The 20,451-nt window shown below is 35.6% G+C and overlaps 1 pseudogene; it reads right to left on the reverse strand.

Annotated features, from left to right (window-relative positions):
- LOC149529223 (glucan endo-1,3-beta-glucosidase 7-like) overlaps positions 1-20,451 on the reverse strand; it is a 60,212-nt pseudogene that overhangs the window by 12,116 nt on the left and 27,645 nt on the right.

Consider the following 20,451-nt stretch of genomic DNA (forward strand, 5'->3'; position numbering starts at 1 on the left):
TTAGTCCAACAGTGTCCAAAGATTAACCCCCTTTTTCTGAAACTTCACTTTCTTGGGCCTGCTTGCCTTAGCAAAGATTATTATTTTTTTAATTATTTGAAAAGGGGACATGACAAGTCCTCCCCTCCCAAACATTGCTTATCCTCAAGCAATGGCTGAACAATAAACCAATCAATCCACCTGGATCCCAAATGTAGTCATGAACTATACTACTACCAATTAACACAGGCTCATGGTAAATACCATCAATGCATCCCACTGGCCTATACGGAATGTAAAATCTAACTCTGCAACAATGGTGAATGCTCTCGAATGAAACTGTACCAAGTATGGAGAATCCACACACTATACAACTCCTGCAGTCAACAGAACTCTGCAAATCACCGACCACTATCTCATAACCATAACTCCCATGCACTGCTGATGGTGAAAAGATATTACAAGATAAAGAGTAAAAAATGGAATCCAAACCAAATTTTCCTGCCATCAAATCCTCAAAACAAGGATCAAATGCTAATTGATGTACATACCCTGCAATATAATGTTGATTAAAAAAACCAACCTCAATCAATAGCTCACCATGAACAAGTGATACAACCCACTGTGACTGATCACTAGCTAAGTCAGGAGATGTCATAGCCAAAGGAGTAGAATCAACAACAACACCCACTGAAGCATCACTCCCAAAATCCTGCTCTAAGTCACATATTATCAAGTTGTCAACTGCAAAACCTATCACCATGTCATGCCCATCACAACTCTCATCTTGAGGCATCAAACTATCCCATAACTGATGATAAGAACTAGGAACCAAAGTACATCTCTGTATCATCATCTCATCAACATGGTCATCAAAGATAAATCGATGAGCGTACCTCACAGTGTAATGCCGATAGAATTTTCCAATCTCAGTAAGTGGCTTAGATTGTAATCTAGATGAAACTAACTGCAATTGATCATTAACCATGTTGGAACTGACTACTACCTCTGAAGATATCACCAAGGGAGTAGTATTACTAGCAGGAACGATGCTAACTGCCGACTCACCAACATCACACATGATCTTTGATACATCTCTAGTCTTTGTGCCATCAGTACTAGAGGCCACCACCATGTCAGGCATACAACAATTTGCTACAACACCCAGCTCAACTGAACTTGACTCTAGTGGGAATGAACCTGATATGCCAATGTTAGTATCAAGGATGGATGCATCCACATCTCCATTGTCTCTGAAAATCTCGGCCATGGACATCCTTGGATCACCAAACACCATAGCTTGTGACTGTATAGAATTAGGTAAAGAATGTAGTCGCTCTAACTCCATAGTCAGCTTAGCCAAATGAAATTGTGACTCCTTGAAAGCCAACTGTGTACTCTCAAGAATTTAATAAGTCACCTCAAGTTGCTCAGTAAGCTCACTCACCTCATCTTCCTTGGCCAACAATGCATCATATGCTGTACTACCCCACTCCATAAGATAATCTCTGTCGGCTACCAACTGCATATAATTCTGTCTCAAAATCCAAATAGCCTCCCATAAAGAGTGGATCTCTGTCAAGGAAAGATAACTGCCTTCCTTCTCATCACTAGTAGGAGAACCCCATCCATAAACTTCTAACAACTGACGAGTAGCATCGAAATGCTGGCAAGTGATAGCAATGTCTCAGTCACTAACTCTCAACTGATTAGACACATGATGGCACTAGCTTGACTGTCTCCTACAAACCTCCTCTGATGCACTGTCTAAAGGAGTATCCTCAAAGTTACTAGTCTCTAGAGTATTACCATCCATGTCCTGTGAATCAACTTTAAAGCTCATATCAACATACAGAGTATCAAAAACTGTAGCACTGCTGTCCAACTCCTCTGTACCCAAAGAAACTAAGTCTTCAAAATTGCCCACTGTATCCTCCTGGATGTCATCAATGCCGATATGATCTTGGGACTCATCTGTACACACTGCCAAATATGAAAGATCATCAACACATTCCAACAAGTATGGTCGACTGGATATATGAACAAAGCCCAACACTGGTGTATAAAAACTAATACCAACATCGGACAAGCTGCTAGCACAAGAAAAGACAACACCATGCAATCTGCTAATCAAATCCATGATAGCACCCAAACAAACACTGCTACCAAAAAGTGTTAAAGATCTCCTATCAACTGAATCCCAAATGCCAATATAACAATCTTGAGTCCATATCTGTAAACTAGAATCAGTTGGTAACTCAAGCAAAATCCTCACTTGAGTAATATGACCAATACCAAATAACTCCACATACCTATCATGATGAGATAATGAATTCAAAATACTATCTTCACTCACCTTTAGCTGGTGGGATAAATCATGTGAAGTACTACCTGCCTCAACCTCATGTGATGAAGCATCTAACTGTGTCTGGTACTCTTTCTTAGCAAAGTCATGAATGCTCAATGTCTGCTCATCTCTACTAGGTATCTCACCATCCTGCACAACAACATCCTCATAATCATCATCTGAACCCACTACACTGTAGTCATTGCCTGTTGTAACTATACCATCTTGAATACTTGTGGCATCACCCTTTGACGACCTGTAAACAATTGTCTCAATTTGAGTATCAAGTTGACCGTTACTATCAATCTGTGTAATATCCTTTCCCACCACCTCCTGTGGCAAAGTAGAATCTAAGACCTCTACCTGGCTATCAGCTAGTTTCTCAAACTCCTCATGCAAGTTCTTGAGAATTGTATCATCTGTCCTGTGAGAAAATCTGCCAAATAGAAATCCAGTCAACTTATCCACCTTAGCTGGGTCAGATAACATGTCATTCATTATACGGTGGTGCTCAACCAACTGTTTAGACATGTCATGGCTTATTTTCATAAGTTTATCTCGAATGTCTAAATAACCATCCTTTCTACTATTTTGACTCTGGCTATCAATTGTCCAAGATCGTTCCCTCTGAGACTCTGTACTATACCTGTCCATTCTGAATAAAGTAGAGTGTAACCCCAATAGGATATAACTTCTTCAAACACCAAGAACTAACATGAAAATGATTAGAAGTAGCATGCAACCATAGATTTGGACATGCAACTGATTAGAAGCAACATGCAACCACCAAATTATGACATGCAAGATCTGGGTAGTTGTCAAAACTGACATGCAAGATTTGGGTAGTTGTCAAAACTGACATGCAAACTTCTACAACCACCAAATTCACCAAGAACTAACATGAAAATGATTAGAAGTAGCATGAAACCATAGATTTGGACATGCAACTGATTAGAAGCATGCAACCACCAAATTATGACATGCAAGATCTGGGTAGTTGTCAACAAGATTTGGGTACTTGTCAAAACTGAAATGCAAACTTCTACAACCACCAAATTCACCAAGAACTAACAGGAAAATGATTAGAAGTAGCATGCAACCATAAATTTTGACATGCAGCTGATTAGAAGCAACATGCAATCATAAATTATGACATGCAAGATTTGGGTAGTTCTCAAAACTGAAATGCAAGATCTGGGTAGTTGTCAAAACTGACCTGCAAACTTCTACAAACCCTCAGGCTGGCAAGATCATGGCTCTGATACCACTGAAATGTCCCTTTTCTGATTTTGTATGATATTTCCAACCTTTAATCAGATCTTTAAGATCAAACAACTGATATCACAAAGATCCACCAAATTTCTTAAGAAACCCCAAATCGGGTATGTCGAAAATAGTGCCAAAAAGCTTCACAACTTCACCTGTTATTAATAAATCTGAAAGTAGACATTTTTACAGAAATTTGAGCAGCATAACAGCCTATAAAATGTGATTTCCAGATCTATATAGCCTTTACAAAACAGCTCACAAATGTAGGACAAAAACTATTCTCATCGGGCTCCTGAAATTAACACAAAAATGCCCAAAAACACCACAAAAACACTAATAAACTATCTCAGAAGTTTAATCAGGTCCCAATACATATATTCAGTTCTATTTTAACAGCTTAAAGTCTGAAATACAGCAGCAACCAAAACTGATATGAAATGCTCAACTGAAAACACCAAACTCATGCAAAAAACCACACCCAAAAACCCACAAATCTACACTGTTCAGCACAAAGGAAAACTCTGTATGAGCATGCACATGGAATGGCTTCAAAATCCTGTCCTTAGCCTTTCTAGAAACCTGCAAACTCCCGTTCTTGGGTCTCCTTCTCCACAGGTTTGGCAGCCTCTGAAGAATAACAAAGAATGAGCAAAAATCAAGTTCTGGAATGAGCCCAAAATGCCTCCAAACCCCTTAAAAAATGGCATAACTGTAACTCACGTCCAAGAGAGGTTAATGAAACATATTTTAATAATAATTTTCATTTATTAGTCCAACAGTGTCCAAAGATTAACCCCCTTTTTCTGAAACTTCACTTTCTTGGGCCTGCCTGCCTTAGCAAAGATTATTATTTTTTAAATTATTTTCGCTCTTGTTTTAGTCTAGGTTCATTCAACTTCCTGCATAGTCCTTGTCCCCAGTTAGAGCCAGCTGTTAACCTGATAATTTACCCAAGAAGTTAAAAGAAATTTTTGTTCGAGAATGAGAGTAAGTTTAGAATGCAAAAACCTTCTCTCTTTACGTACTAAAACCTTCTCTCCCCCTATACTAAAACCTTCTCTCTTTATGTACTAAAAGTTTTCTCTCACCACGTACTCAAACCATCTCTCTCTATGTACTAAATATTTCTCTCTCTAGGTACTCAAATCATCTCTCTCTAAGTACTAAAACTCTTATCTCTCTATGTACTAAAATTTATTCTCTTTCTATCAACCTTAACTTTTTGAGAGTTATAGTTAGAAAGTTAGAGTTTGAGATGTACAATTAGAAAGTTAGAGTTTGAGAGTTACAGTTATAAATTTAGAGCTTGAGAGTTACAGTTAGAAAGTTAGAGTTTGAGAGTTACGATTAGAAAGTTAGAATTTGAGAGTTAAGGTTAGAAAGTTAGAGTTTGAGTGTTAGAGTTGTAAAAGTTTGAGTTGGTTACAAACTATCTTTAGGGTAGTCCAAACTCAACTTTTTGATTGATTATGAACCTGAAAAGTTGGTTATGCTAGAATAGATTATAAATTTTTGAATCTCATTGTAATAGGAAACTTTTTAGACTTTGGAATAAGGGAACACTTATGCTAAAATTTTGATGAGAAGACAAAGTTGAAAAGTATGTACAAATTTTGTCTTTGAAATTGAAAATCTTTGTTATGTTCTTGGTGCAAGAAAATAAAACAAGAAATGTGTTGGGGTTCTTTTTCTAAAATCGAGATTATTGTAGCATAAAACTATTGATTCTTTCTGTAGTAAATATTTTCATGGTATTGTGTAGATGTTTATGAATCACAAATCAACATGTGGTGATAATGATCATTTTCAAGTGTAGTTCTTGATTGTCTTTTGTAAGAATTTTGTATAGCTCTGATACCATGTAAGAATTTGGTATAGCTTTGATACTATGTAAGAATTTTTCTATGGCAAGAATGAAATGCCAAGATCTAGAAGCTCAAGAGATAGCACAAGAGAGACAAAATATGATTAAATGAGAATGGATTAATCAAATAATTGGATGAATACAACATAGAAGTACCTTGTATATAAAGGCAACTGATATGTCTAGGAGTCATACAAGAGATAAGCATAACAACTAAACACATGTCCACCAAGAGTGGATTATCCTCCATTGTTCATGAATGTATATGCAACAATGAGAGGATATAAATACAAAGGTGTATCTCATAAAGAGATGTAGTAGACAACATGTGCTCAATTGGAGTGCAAACTACTATGTTGTCAACATGACAACTCATATGAATATGCAAACTCCTAGGTGTCTACATGACAACTAATATGCTAATGCATTAACCTAAGTAAACTTAAGTGTAAATAGTAAATACTTATTTGCACCAACAACTTTATTGTTAGATTATGTTAATTCAAGTAAGTTGTGAAGTTGTGTGGTGCATTCGTTATTAATAGATTCCTATTTATCTTTTAGATTTTAATTCATTTATGTTGGAAAATCAAATACACCCATAATACAAGGGATTTTCCCCTCTTAAATGAAGAGGAAGATTGTAATGTGGTAGTGATCGATTGCAATCTCTCCAACTATCGGCATGGTTTTCACTATTCACAGGGCGAACAGAGTCAATTTTAATAGTAATTTCATAGTGACAAATCTATTTAGCAACAAGGAGTCAATCTGCATTGTCTAGAAAAATGATTTTAGTGTGTCACAAGTGTTATCATTTCGGTCACATGGTAAGAGTAAGAATAACAAAAAGTGAAAGCCCTTATAGATGGAGATGTAGAAATCACAATGTTATATGCTAGAGGTGCAAAAATTATGGGCATATAACTCAATCATTCAATTATGTTAATGTAGAAAAATGTTAAAAATACAAGACAAAGGAAATCAAGAACATACATAGATTTACAATAGTGCGGAGACAAAAACACAATCAAGATGATGAAAGAGAACAAAAATAGGAAACCATGATATTTGAAGATAGTCTGAGTAAAAAAAAATCTAATGAAATGTCTAGAGATGTCAAGGATTCAAGACAATGAATGTAAATGGCAGTGTAAAAATTAACGACTTGATCAATACTTTGAAAGGAACATTAATGAAAATGCTTTTCTTCTCTTCTATAAACAACAAATGTACACATGAATTTGTTGTAGTAGTAGATTGAGTTAGTGATGTTGATGTACTATATATAATAACCATACTTTTTTTTGAGGAGACTTGCATACTACTAAGTATTATCAATTAGAGTGCTATTTCCAACATGACATTTTGACAAACACTTAGCAAATGTACAACAATAAATAAGAAAAGTTTGGACCTCCTTATTTTTTGATAAAATATTGATTTTGCAATAGAAATGTTTATATACAATTTCTTTATAGGCTACAAAAAATATTCAAACTGGTATTTCACAATTACAATGCCTAAAATGAACAATATGATGGAAGGAACCTGGACATAGATGTCATAGTGATCTACAGATGAAATGACAACCTCCCAACTTTTAACCAACGAGAGTGAACAAGAAACTCAATGCAACACTATTCATGTATTGTAGAAACACTATTCATGAAATTGTAGCAAAAACACTATTCACACATACTATAGCAAAACATTATTCACTTGAACTGTAGCAAAATCACTATTCACGCGCATTGTAGAAAAACACTATTCATGGCTACAAGCAACTTCTAACCTGAACCATAGAGCTCTCTTAAACTATGTGCGAACTCACCAATAAATCCCACTATGTTTCTTGAAAGAAAACACTCAGTAATCCTCCTGATTGTGTCTTTCAACAACGAAGAGAATGCTAGCAAAGAGGGATTTTGTCCTCTAGGCTCAACAATTAGATTTTCCAGAAATCCAATAGCATAATAGTAATGTCATCCAAGCATACCCCAACTCATTCTAGCCAAGAGAATATAAAGGCCTCCAAGAAGTTGACTTCATTTGTTGATGGAGAAGCATCCTAGGTTGCATTGCTATCCTACATGTTTTCAATTTTTTTAGTTTCTACCGAGTTGCAATTTTGCCTTTGCTAAGTTCTCAGTGGTGTCGAGTGTTTAGTGGATGCCGAGATCCCTGGTTGATGCTAAGTTTACAGTTGTTGTTGAGTGTTCCTTTAGACGCCGAGTTCATGTGGTTGTCGAGTTTGTGTGGTTGTCGAGTTCTTGTGGATGTTGAGTGTCAGTATTCTATGGAGCCTTCATTTTCTAAGTTGTTTGTGTGTGGTTTTCTATTAAGGTTGACCTTTACATTTAATTTAGTGTTAGATATCTATTGAGGGCCGACTTTTGGCTTAGCCCAACATTTAATTTGAGAGTTTATTTAGTTGTATTTGCAATAGGCCATCTTGCAGCCATGCATGTATTTGAGAGACCTTGGTTAGAGTCTTTGGAGAGAGAATTTATTGTGTAGGAGTAGAATGCAAAGTTGGATCATCAAAGATTGTAATTGAATTGATACATGATCATAATCCAGAAGGCCTTACAGTTGTGCATGTAAGAGATCTTTGAATGCATATATGAATGAAGTCATTTTCTTCCTCTATCTCTTAAGTTGTTTGTTTTATTGTTATTTCCACTGTGTTGACTCTATGCAGGCAATTTGAATAGATGGGTGTGCCTATGACCCTAGTTATTTGTCCTCCCTACATCATGTGGTATCAGAGTAGAGGTTCATCCTTGTGGAGATTAGATTGTGTAGAACCCTAAGTGAATTTGGGTTGTGGGGTAGCAGATTTGAGGATTTGACCTACAACTTACAGAGGGTTACAATCTTGTAGGAACCTAATTTATAAAGATGGTTCAAGGTAGAGAAAATGTTGATAATGCAATATTAGATACATTGATACAAATTGTAGCCAGATTAGATGTTGTGGAGAGCACCCAGAGGAGAGGAGCACATCTTGATGATGTAAGTGATGATGAAACAATAGCACTAGACCCTAATCTAGAACCTATAAAAGATGAAGATGAGGCAAGGTTGTTGAGAGTATTGTCTAGAGAAAATTCAAAGCCTTTTGTAGAAGTTGTTCCTTATGATGGGAAATTGGATACCAATGCTCTGTTGGTTTGGATCTCTGAAATGGAGAAGTTCTTTGAGTATGAAAACACTCTTGATAATAGGATGGTGAAGATTGTAGTTACTAGACTGAAAGGACATTTCATTGTGGTGAGAGCATTTGCAAATTGATAGACAAAGGAGAGGAAAGGAAAATATCAAAACTTGGGTAAAAATGGTGAACAAGGTAAAGAACAAAATCCTTCCTGCTGATTACCAAATTAATGTGTTGAGAAAGATGCAAAATTTAAGACAAAGAGATATGACTATGAAGGAGTATACTGATGAATTCTATAGATTGGACATCAGATCTAGACATGTGAATGATGATGTTGAGAAAATGGAAAGGTATCTAAATTGATTGAGATCTAGAATTCAAGATGAGATAAGTTTTGTGAAATCGAAAAGTGTGGAAGAAGCATATCAATATGCTTTGAAAGCTAAGGAGATCTTCGCAAAGAAGCATGAACAAAGACAAAGAGGTAAAGGTGGTAGATTCCAGAAGGGTAGAGGTAGATCTTATGGAGAAGGTGGCAAATCTAATAGTTTTGTGCAAGATAAAGAGAAATTCGAATGGAAGAATGATGATAAAGGCAAGACTGAGTGGAAAGGTGGTGATTCCTACGGAGGAGGTATTGATTGTTATCAAGGAAGAGGTAGTTCTTATTCTAGAGGTGGTTTTCATGGTAATTGTTTTAGATGTGGTAAAGAAGGGCATAGATCCTTTGAGTGTAGATCTTATGAAAGTGGGAAAGGTAACAAAAATGTTGTGATTCAAGGAAACATTGAGGGTTCACCAAGTGGATTTGAGGCTGGTGAAAATCTAATGGTAAGAACAACCTTATGTAATAAGGGAAGTGATGAGGAACCTATCCTAAGGAGAAGCCTTTTCAAAACTAGATGTAAGATGGCTAGAAATGTTGCAACATAATCATTGATAGTGGAAGTTCTACAAATTTGGCATCAGAAGAGCTGGTTACAAAGTTGCAGTTGAAGAGGCTAAAGCATCCTAAACTCTATCTTGTTTCATGAATCAAGGATGAACATAAGATATTGGTAAGTGAAAAATGTATTGTGAAGTTCAAGATTGGACATTATTTTGATAAAGTTTTGTGTGATATTATGCCTATGGATTGTTGTCATATTTTGTTGGGTAGACCTTGGAAACATGATAGATATGCTATACATGATGGAAGATTGAATCAATATACTCTTTGGGTGAATGGGAAGAAACAAATATTGCTACCTTTGATTGAAAGTTTAGATGAGTTTAATTGTACTACTGTGAGAATTTGCATGGTTAATGGAAAACAATTTAAAACAGAGATGAAGAAGAATCAAGTCTTTTTTGCTATAATTTTGAAGAGACCGAGTTGTGCCAATAGCAACCGAGTGCCAGTTAGTGGTGACTAAGTGACAGCTGGTAGTATTGATCGAGTGCTAGAAGAAATTGGAAGTTTTTTGAATGAGTATAAATATATTGTTGTAAAGGATATACCTGATGGTTTACCTCCAATGAGAAGTATAAGTCATTGTATGGATTTGATTCCTAGAGATAGTTTTTTGAATAAAGCACCATATAGATTGACACCTATAGAGAATGAAGAACTTAACAGACAATTGCATGAGTTATTGCAGAAGGTTTGATCAGAGAGAGTTTAAGTCCAAGTGATGTACCTGCTATATTACCACTAAAAAGAATGGAGAATGGAGAATGGAGAATGTGTACTAATTCCAGAGCTATCAACAAGATCACAATGAAATATAGGTTTCCTATGCAGAGGATGGATGGCATAATGGACTATTTGAGTGGAGAAATGTATTTTACCAAGATTGATTTAAAGAGTGGCTATCATCATATCAAAATCAGAGAAGGTTATGAGTGGAAGACTACTTTTAAGACAAAAGATGGTTTGTATGAATGGTTGGTTATGCTTTTTGGTTTGACTAATGTGTCTAGTACTTTCATGAGGTTGATGAATGAAGTTCTTAAAAGATTCTTAGGTAAGTTTGTAATTGTTTATTTGGATGAAATTTTGATAGTTAGTAAGACTAAGGAAGAACATGTTGAGCATGTTAGACAAGTATTGCAAAGATTGAAACAAGAGAAGTTGATGATTAATCTGAAAAAGTGTTCTTTTATGCAAGAAGAGATTGTGTACTTGAAATTTGTGATTTTAGATGATGGCTTGAAGATGGATTCTAAGAAGGTAAAAGCAATTTTGGAATGGCCTACACCTAAGAATGTGGGTGAGGTTAGATCATTTCATGGTTTGGCTAGTTTTTGTAGGGAGTTTATAAGAAATGAGAGGAGATAAAAAGGAATTCAAGTGGACACATGGAGCTGATAAGAGTTTTGAGACTTTGAAAAAAAAGGTTGCTGAATTTTCTGTACTAGCTTTTCTTAATTTCAATAAGGTATTTCAAGTTGAATTCAATGCAAGTGGTAATGCAATAGGAGTTGTATTGAGTCAAGAAGGTAAACCAGTTGCTTTCTTTAGTGAAAAGTTGAATGATGCAAAAAGGAAATATTCTATCTATGATCAAGAATTTTATGCTATTGTTTAAGCCTTGAAAAAGTGGAGACATTATTTGATTCCGAAGGAGTTTGTGTTGTATAGTATTTGGGAAGTCAACATAAATTGAATCAAATACATATGAAGTGGGTTGAGTATTTGTAGAGTTTTACATTTGTGATTAAGTATAAGAGTGAAGTTACTAATAGAGTTGCTGATGCATTGAGTAGAAGATGTTCTTTTTTGACTAAAATGAAGGTTGAAGTTCTTAGTTTTGATGACATGAAAGAGTTGTATGATACTGACCCTATTTTTCTAAGGCATGGAGAGAGTGTAGAGAACCAAATTTAATAGATCACATAAGTAAGTATGATTAATATTTCATTCAAGAAGGTATGTTGTTCAAAGGAATTCAGTTATGTATCCCTAGAAGTTCCATGAGAGTTAACTTGATTAAGGAAAAATAGTGGTGGATTGGCTAGACATTTTTTATAAGACATTGCATTTTCTAAAGGATAAGTATTGTTGGCCACAAATGTATAAGGATGTTCAAAAATTTGTAAGGAGTTGTGGAGTTTGTCAAGTTGCAAAAGGAGTAAGTTAGAAGACTAGTTTGCATATACCTATTACTGTTCTTGAGAAACCTTGGAGTGACATTACTATGGATTTTGTTCCTAGATTGCCTAAAACAGTAAAAAGGTATGATTCTATATTTTTTGTTGTGGATAGATTTTCTAAGATGGATCATTTTATACCTTGTAAGAAGACATTAGATACTGAGCATGTTGCTAAACATTTCTTCAAAGAGATTGTGAGGTTGCATGGATTACCAAGAAGTATTATTTCAAATAGAGACAATAAGTTTGTTGGTTATTTTTGGAAGAATTTGTGGAAAAAGATGGGTACTGAGTTGAATTTTAGTTCTACATTCCATCCACAGATAGATGGATAGACAAAGGTTGTCAATAGAAGCTTCGGTAATTTGTTGAGATGTTTAGTTGGAGATAAGCTAAGTAATTGGGAGATAGTACTAGCACAAGCTGAGTTTGCATATAATAATTTTGTGAATAGTAGTACATGGAAGACACCTTTTGAGATTGTTATAGGAATGCAACCTAGAGGAGTATCAAATTTGAGGGATGTTGTTAATGAAGAGAAGAGAAGTGTTGCAGGGGAAGAATTTGTTGATTTTATGAAGTCTTTGCATAAGAAAGTAAAATTGAGAATGGAATAAAGTAATGATGTATAAGGAGAATGCTGACAAGTCTAGAAGACATCATGTTTTTGACATTGGTGATGAGGTGACAGTTCATTTTAAGAAAGAAAGATTTATTGTTGGACCATATAGTAAGCTAAAAATGAAGAAGTTTGGACCTTGTAAGATCTTGAAGAAGTCTGATAGTAGTAATGCATATGAAGTTGAGTTATTTGATGACATGGATATATTTTCTATATTCAATGTTGCTGATTTATAAAAATATCATGAGTCAGAAGATGAAGTAGATGTGTCAGATGATTATCCTAAGAAGAATATTGAAGAAGTTGAATAGATACTAGAGCAAAGAGTTGGTAAGAGCACAAGAGAAAAGGACTACTATGAGTATTTGGTAAAATGGAAAAATAGGCCTAGTGAAGATGCTACATGGATTTCTTAATCTGAGCTAGATTCAGCTCAGGTTCTGACACTTACATGATTCAGGAGAATCATTTTTTTCTACCTTGGTTGTCTAATAAAGGAGCATCCTGGGTCACTCTGCTATCCTATATATTTTCAATTTTCCTAGTTTCTACCAAGTTGTGATTCTACCTTTTCTGAATTCTTAGTGGGTGCCAAGTGTTTAGTGAAGGTCAAGCTCCATGTTTGATGCCAAGTTTACAATTGCTACTGAGTGTTCCTTTGGATGTCGAATTCATGTGGTAGTCGAGTTTGTGTGTTTGCCAAGTTCATTTGGATGTCAAGTGTTAGTATTTCATGGAGCCTTTGATTGCCAAGTTGTCTGTGTGCAATTTTCTATTGAGGCTGACCTTTGCATTTAATTTAGTGTTAGATATCTATTGTGAGCGAACTCATGGCTTAGCCTAGTATTTAATATGAGATTTTATTTAGTTGTATTTACAAAAATCTAACTTGTGGTGATGCATGTATTTAAGAGACTTTGGTTAGAGTCTTTGGAGAGAGAATTTAGAGAGTAGGAGCAGAATGCAAAGTTGGATCATCAAAGATTGTAATTGAATTGATACATGGCCATAACCTAGAAGGCCTTACAACTGGGCATGTAATAGATCTTTGGATGCATATATGAATGAAGGAATTTTCTTCCTCTATCTCCTGAGTTGTTTATTTTGTTGTGTTATATGTGTAGATGACTTGAATAGTTGGGTGTGCTTGTGGCCCTAGTTATTTTTCCTCACTGCGTCATTTGCATAATAAATGTGTGATAAATGAGAAACACCTTTTTAAAACAACTTTATAATAAAGTGACTTAATTGATAATCCTTTTATTTAATTATCACTTTATAAAAAAGTAAGTTAAAAATCATATAAGAGTCAAACTCAAAATACCATGTATGATAGCTTGTCAGAAAGAGCTCAACAAAATATACCAACCTAAACAGCAAAAATTTCCATATCATTTGACACCCACTGACTTACTAAAAATTGTAAAACTTGGAAATACTAGCACATGAGCTCCCTAATCACTTCGTTAGCTATAGAAGCTCCTGTCATAGGCTAATCCATTGACCCTAATGATCACATTAAGTAGGGGATATTACTATCTGTCCCCCTTGAAATTGATTGTCCTCAAGCAATCTTAGTTCTAGATTCTACAATACCTTCTCTTTTTCCCAAGTAGCATCCTCCTCTGGTAGGTTTCTCCACTTATCCAAGTATTCCTTAACTACCCTATTCCTAAGAGTCCTCTCTCTGGTATCCAAAATAGTTTCAGGGACCAACACAAGCTTACCCTCCTCATCCAATAGTGGAAAATCTACATAAGGCACAATTCATTGACCAATGGCTTTCTTAAGTCTCGACACATGAAACACATTATGTACTTGACTACCCACCGAAAGGTCAATCTCATAGGTGACCTTGTCCACTCTAGGAATCACTCTGTAGGGACAATAAAACCTAGGCTTCAACTTCTCGGCTTCTCTCTTCTTGAGAGATGACTATCTATATGGTTGTAGCCTCAAGTAAATCATATACCCCACCTCAAAATTATCCTCTATAGTGTTGATCAACATACAACTTCTGTTGATTTTGAGCCTGATGTATGTTCTCCCTGAGCACTCTCTGGATATCCTAACTATCGTGCAATAAGCCTTTGGCATTGGGCACTCTGTTGTCTCCCAAAACTAAATCAATTAAGCTAGGTGCTTCATAACCATACAATGTTATGAAAGGAGTCATCCTGATGGACATATGATAAGTGGTATTATAACACTACTTTCCCATATGCATCCATCTGACCCAAACTCTTTATTGTGCACTCACGTAGTTCCTCAAATACCCCTCCACCCATTTATTCATAATCTATGTCTACCCATATGTCTATGGATGGTAACTAGTGTTGGGTGTAAGATGTGTACCACACAACCTAAATAATTCCTTCCAAAAAAAACTCATAAATTTACTATCCTTGTCACTAACTATGAATCTAGGTAGTTCATGTAACCAAAATATCTCTTTGAAGAAAAGATTTGCCACCTGTATTGTTGTACATGTTGATGGAATAAAAAAGAAGTGAGTGATTTTTGTCAAGCAGTCTACCACCACATAGATGCAATCTCTCCCCTGTACTCATGGTAATCTAGTGATAAAATCCATCAAAATATTTTCTCATTTCCTGTCGGGAATGGACAAGGACTAAAGCAACCCTGCAGGAAAATTGTGGTCTCCCTTATTTTTCTGACACACTGCACACTTTCTCACATATCTTTGTGTATCATCCTTGATTCCCCTACAGGTGAATCTCTCACGAAATTTCCTATAAGTTTTGAAGACCCTAGGATGTTGAGCTGTAAGTGCATTATGAAATGTCTGCAAGATCTCCTCTCTAAACTGTGACAAAGGAATCAAATAAATCCTATTCTAAAATTTGATCAACATATCCAACACTACATACCTATCATCCTGAATGGTCCCTTCAACTATCTTAGAAGCCCAATCATCTACTACATACTCCACTACAATTTGATCTCTCCAATCTCCTAAAACTTTTGCCAGAGCACATAAGTGAGGTCACCGAGATAAGCCTCACCACATTTTTCTTACCTTTGACAAACTCTATGTCAAAGTCATAAGATTGTAACTTGGTAACCCATTTCTACTATCCGTCATTAAGATCACACTAACCCATGAAGTATTTAATACTATCATGATTAGTCTTGATAATAAAACACCCACTTACCAAAAAGATCAAAATTTGGCCAACGCATGCATTATGGCCAATATTTCCCTATCGTGATAGAATAGCTCCTCTCAACTCCTTAGAGTTTCCTACTCTTGAATGCAATGGGGTGTCTCTCCTAATACTTCCCCTATCCCATCTCCTAAAGCATCACACTAAAGCTCAAATGGTTTCATAAAATCAAGTAGAGATAGAATCAGAGAAGATGACATCACCTATATGAAGTGGTGAAAGCATCTTTGCATTGCCTTTGTCCATGTGAAGGCCCTCTTCTTGGTGAGATTTGTCAAAGGTGCAAAAAATTGCATGAATCCCCTAAAAAACATCGTATAAAAACCATATAAACCAAAGAACCCCTTGTGTTGTGTGAGGTTTGTGAGAGTAGACCAATCCACAATAGCTCTTATCTTTGCAGGATCAACCCGAATACCATCTACACTAATGATATGCCCAAGGTAAAGGAACTCAATCATGCCAAACTCATATTTATATTCCTTAGCATACAATGATTCTCTCTCTAGAATAGATAACACCTCCTCCAGATGTTGTAAGTGCTCCTCCCAAGTCTTACTGAAGACCAAGATGTCATCAAAGAAGATCAAGATGAATTTCCTCATCTACCTCCTGAATAGCTATTTCATATAACTCTAAAATTTAGTAGGTGCATTGGTTAGCCCAAATGACATAACCATAAATTCAAAGTGGTCATGGTGACATCAAAAGGTTATCTTCTAGATGTCCTCTTCTCTCATATGAATCTGATGGCTATATTTGAATCGTAAATCAATTATGGTGAAGACGCATGCTCCATGTAGCTCATCAATCAACTCATCAATCTTAGGAATGGGATACCTATTTTTAGTTGTTTTCTTATTTAGTTCCTTGTAATCAATGCACATGTGCATTGTCCCATCCTTCTTTTTTACCAAAAATACTACCGAAGAAAAAGGGCTTTTGCTAGGCCTAATGTGCCCCATCCTTAACCACTCCTTAATTGCCTTCTCTATCTCATCCTTATGTTTCTTAAAATGATGTTAGGGAGTAATCATAGCTAGTTTGTGTCCCTCATCAAGCTCAATAACATGTTCTATCTCCTTGTTAGGAGGAACCCCACACAAATCTTGCCAAATACTTTATCATGCTTGTGAAGTATCTCTTGGATATCTGGTGGATGACTCTTCACCTGTGAATCCCTTAAAGTTGGCATAGTGAAACATTCTGCCACCTACTCTATGTCATCATGCCAAAAAAGTCTTTGCATTCTCCTTAAGGATATTAATTTACAGCTCCCACCTGAAAGTCCTCTAAGTACAACAGTTCTACCCTCATGCTAGAATCTCATCTCTAATTTTTCTAAGTTGAGTGTGAACTCAACTAGCAAGGCCATCCATGTCATGTTGAAATTGACATCATAATATCCCATGTCTACTACATAGAACTCATCCTCCAACTCATAGCCATCTCCAAACCTTGTGTGAAGATTAGATATCTTTCGAGTGCATAATAATTTGTCCCCATTATCTACCATTACTCTAAACCCAACATGCTCGCTAGTCTATAAACCTCTCTTGGCTACCAATTGTGCATCTATGAAATTATATGTAGCCCTAGTATTAATGAGTGAGATAAATTTTTGCTCCTGGATATTACCCGCAACCTTAAATTTTATTTCCTTTTGAGCCCCTGTTAAATGTACCAACAAACTCATTCTCAAGAATGTTGCTCTCCTATGCAGTGCTACTTTAATCCAAATCAAAGTGTTGATCCTCCCCCTCTAACTATGAATCCTTTGCTAAGAAATACTCCATTTGATTTACCTTAGCCTTGAGAGGGAACTTATGGGATAAGTCTTAGGGCTCTCTACAATGAAAACATAGCTTCTTCCTCCTTAACTCATTCATAGTGTTATTGTCCAACTTATTACCCCTTTTTGGTTTAGCATCCTTGTGAAAGTGTTTTTTGTCCTTCTCCTTATCTTTCTTCATATGTGAATCCCTATGCTAAAGTCTGCTCCTAAAAGAAGAAGGTGCTAAGTCATGAGCCTTTTAGTGACCTCTTGTAATGTAGCTAGGTCATGCCCCTTAACCCAACCTCTCAAGGGATCTAAGAGTTCATCCATAAAAAATGATACTAATATCCTCTCTGAAATATTTGTGATGAATACAACTAACCTTTAAAATTCATGGATATACATCTCAACTAATCTCCATTGCTTGAGCTATGATAACTCCTTAAACTGTAACTTGGGATCTTTTGTATCAAATCTCTCTATGAGTTTCTCAGTGAACTCATAGGATGTGATCTAATTATGCCCTAAGGTTACCATTCTATGGTGCCACCACTCATGTGCTGGACCATCCAAATGAATAGTGGCATACTTGATAGCCTCCTCCTTAGGTATATGATTCAACTAAAAGTATGTATCTACCTTCTACACCCAAGCTTGTGTAGTCATCTTCCTTGAAGCATCGTAATAAGGTAAATAAAGTTTTTCAACTTTCTTTCTCAACTCATTTTTTATTCCTCCATCCCACTCTAGGCATGTGTCTCATCCTCAATTCCATATAATCTTTGAGGGAAATATCCACCTAAAAATTTGGTCTACAAGCCTTCTAGTCCCTCCCAAACTGATCCTACAACTTGATAATTTATGATTCATTTATTGGTTGAACCAGATCTCTGTGTGGGGAAGTGGGTAGAAGAGATCTTTAGCTCACTGCCCGAGATGGGCATGCAATGTGTCTAAATTTATTAGCCTCATTCCTATTTTTCCATGTCCATTATTATTACCATTAATGTTATTTTTAGGGCCATTTTTGTTGCCTTGACCTTCATTATTAACATTTCTCCATTGTTATTGTTTCCATTTTTTGCATCATTTGGATTAATGTCGAGGCTCATCTATCTAGCCATAAGTTGCAACATCATGTCCATTTTCCTATTCTGCTCTTACTACATACACTGCCCCTACTATAATGTATCCAATATTTATCTAAACATTACCTCCCCTTGATCTGTACTAGTATTGCTTCTCCACCTAGTCCCATATTCTTATCATCTTGGTCACCCATATTGTTGTCCCAATCAAAGAATATCTTCTCTACGTATGTATGATTGGATTCTATATCTGCTTGCATGGATGAACTAGACTGTTTGCTCTACAAGATTGAAATCCTATTTTTTCTTACTCTGGTATTGTAGAAGTTTTAAGGTCCCTGTCACATACTCAAACAAACTTTGTTAACCTGATTTTAGCATTTTGACATTTCATCAAATACTTTTCCCTCTCCCTTGTTGTTCTGAATTTCTTGTTATGCCTCCATAGGATGGCCGTTAAAGTAATGAGATATTTTCTTATTAATTAAATCATTTTGATTTAATTATTAAGTTTCTTATTATCTCTAGTTTACTTAAGCTAAACTTTAGGTATATAATAATTAATTATATTATTAATTATTATCATGCAACCTAGGTTTTACCCTATTAGGGTTTTGATCTCCTTTTATAAGGATTGATCTCTTTGTAATTTTATTCGTCCACTTTTGATAATAGCAATTTCTCTTTTTGCTCATCAAGAATGTCTCATCTCTGAAATTGGCAATTCCAGCCTCCATAGCTTTTTTCTTTTCTCTTCTGTGACAAGTGTTTGCATGTAGGAGCTTCTTGGGAGCTGCAGGGTTGATATTTCATCAACTTCGACATGGTATCAAAGCTCTAGATCTTCATGCCGCTATTTTGTTTATGAGAAGTTTGGCTTGGCTTTCATATTTGTGTTTTTTCTTTCAAAGGGTTTCATTCTTCAAAAATAAATTTATATTAAATTTGGGGTGTCCCCATTTTTTGGTGCACTTTGAGCCCAAATGGACATTATTGTTGAGCTCAGAGCCTCCAAAACCCCTTATTTTCATATAAAATTTGTCCAATTTGGGCACAATTGGAATTTGAGGCAAAATTTTTGCTCCCACATTAGACACATTTCTCGAGGTGATGATTCTCTAATTTTTTGTCACATTTTCCAAGGCAAATTTTTTTTGATTTTTGGCAAGAATTTAGAGATATTTCTTAAATAAAGATTTTGACACATTTCTTGAGGCAATGATTTTCTTAAATTTGGCATGTAAATCAAGATTTTTCAAACATTGAGATTTTTGGCATGTTTCCTGAGGCGATGATTTTGTGATTTTTGTCACAAAAATTGAGATTTTTTTACATGCAAATCAAGATTTTTGGGCATGCAAATCTAGATAGTTTTGATACAAAAATGTCACGCTTACCAAGGCAATATCTATTACTGGTAGACACACTTTTCAAGGTATTTTGCATGGATCCCAACGTGGTATTTTTTGTTTTTTTTTCAAGCTTTTTTTACTTGCATGTGGTTTTTTGGCCGTAACTTGCTCATTCGAACTTCATTTTTTGATCCGAAAGAAGCACCAAAAAATATGATTTTGAGGTTGTCATGATGGTGCTATTTATTTAAATTTTTGATGTTGTTTTCTTGTCTATTTTTCTGTCAAAGTCAAAAGTTCTATTTTGCACTCCAAGAGACATATTTTGAGACATTCCATTTCCCAGATTCTGCTTCAGGCACATTCCATTCAATTTTTTTCTTTTCTACATTTTGATGGATATCTTAGTTGTTTTAGGTCTAGGGATCAATTTTTTTGTTTCAGATGATTTTTCATGGGTTGTACTATCTATTGCATCAACCTTATGTTTTTTTACTATCATTGTTGACATCCTTTTGTAGTATTTTTGTAAATGCACTGAGATAAAGTGCCACTCTATTGCATTTCAGGATCTTTCCCATCTTTGTGTTTTGTTGTACTTGCACTACATTATAAAGTGCTTTGGCGGGTTTCATTTTGGCCATATTCACCATCTTCCTTTGTCAAG

The sequence above is a fragment of the Cupressus sempervirens genome, chromosome 11, assembly GCF_028749045.1.
Source record: "Cupressus sempervirens isolate cs-2001-9-10 chromosome 11, ASM2874904v1, whole genome shotgun sequence".
NCBI lineage: Eukaryota > Viridiplantae > Streptophyta > Pinopsida > Cupressales > Cupressaceae > Cupressus > Cupressus sempervirens.